The sequence below is a fragment of the Schistocerca cancellata genome, chromosome 1, assembly GCF_023864275.1.
Source record: "Schistocerca cancellata isolate TAMUIC-IGC-003103 chromosome 1, iqSchCanc2.1, whole genome shotgun sequence".
Classification (NCBI taxonomy): domain Eukaryota; kingdom Metazoa; phylum Arthropoda; class Insecta; order Orthoptera; family Acrididae; genus Schistocerca; species Schistocerca cancellata.
This window is the reverse complement of record NC_064626.1, coordinates 466,904,890-466,906,440: the sequence shown is the minus strand read 5'-3', so window position 1 is coordinate 466,906,440 and position 1,551 is coordinate 466,904,890. Positions and strand designations below refer to the sequence as shown.

Sequence of the window (1,551 nt, the reverse complement as noted above, 5' to 3'; positions counted from 1 at the left end):
CCGGGACCAGCCGCACAGTCCATGACTGCAGCGCCTTAGACCGTTCTGCTAATCCTTCGCGACCATATGACGCAATTAAATATCTTGTGTGGCCGGATGTACTGCGTGGCGTGATAGAGGGCGAATTGCTCTGCTGTAAATACTGAGTAGTTTTCTGGAAGCCGATACAGAAAATTATAATTACATTAATACCTTCAGCTGCTGACGGGCGTTGATATATATCAACGGGGACAGGTGAAAATGTGTGCCCCGACCGGGACTCGAACCCGGGATCTCCTGCTTACATGGCAGAAGCTCTATCCATCTGAGCCACCGAGGGTACAGAGGATAGTGCGACTGCAGGGACTATCTCGCGCACGCCTCCCGCGAGGCCCACGTTCTCACCTTGTATGTCTACACACTACGTTCTTAGTGTCCCTGGCCGGCCGCGGTGGTCTAGCGGTTCTGGCGCTGCAGTCCGGAACCGCGGAACTGCTTCGGTCGCAGGTTCGAATCCTGCCTCGGGCATGGGTGTGTGTGATGTCCTTAGGTTAGTTAGGTTTAAGTAGTTCTAAGTTCTAGGGGACATATGACCTAAGATGTTGAGTCCCATAGTGCTCAGAGCCATTTGAACCATTTCTTAGTGACCCACCCCAACACACTAATTACTCTTGGAAGACATTCTTACCAAGTACTGTAAGAGTTCGGGGAATATGTGTGCATCCGCACAAAAGAAGGTCATGGCCGGTATTGCCAGAACTATACACTTATAAGTAGATACCGAAAACGGTCGGTGACGAAGGCACACTAGACACCACAGTCAGTCTTGCAACCATCAGTGTACACGAATGTGCTATCGCTAAGTTGCGTGCGAAGATCGAGAAACTTACAGCGATATATCGAATTCGGAGTAATTTCCTTAATAAGTATGTGAAGTACAAGATGAACACGAGCCGCTTCTTGAAGCCAAGGTGGTGAAAGGTTCACACCAATCGAGAACGCGACACGCAGCGTGAAGTTACACTTCTGGAGCAGTAGCCGAAGGTGATCTCCGGGAGGTAAGAAAGAAGAAGGGCGCGCCCCATAGTGGCTTTCAAGGAAGTCATCAAAAACAGAGGCATGGGATGGATGACCGGGCATGACAGACAAATGGCGTGCGTATCCGCTGAGGAGAACATCATGCCTTTATGACGGCGGTAGCTCGACAGCTTCTGCATAGAGACTCTCAACAGAGTTACTGTAAGAGGTGCCAGTGGCTAAACGGATTCCACGATGGTGGATTGTATTAAGACGGCGTAAGATGGACGGACGTGCAGATGAATAGACGAAACATGAATAAACGAAACACCCATAGTCTAGTTTCGAACGGATTGGAGTACGTTAGAAAGAGAGGAAGGTGGTCCGATCCTCTCCTCTCCTCAGCAAGTACCGCTTAGATACGTAGGGCATTGAGGGACCGGATACAGCGTACGGCGAGACGAGAAGCCTGGAGAGAGTGGCTGCACAAAGAGGCCGAGCGAGGAGAGAGAGTTCCGGCACAAAGCGGCGCTCGGACAGGCGCGGGCTGTTCAA

At 50.9% G+C, this 1,551-nt stretch overlaps 1 non-coding gene across 1 annotated transcript; it reads right to left on the bottom strand.

Moving 5' to 3' along the window:
• Positions 1-245: 245 nt before the first annotated feature.
• On the bottom strand, positions 246-319 carry Trnat-ugu (transfer RNA threonine (anticodon UGU)). Its single transcript has one exon. It is a non-coding gene; the product is annotated as a tRNA-Thr (tRNA).
• Between the last annotated feature and the right edge of the window lie 1,232 nt (positions 320-1,551).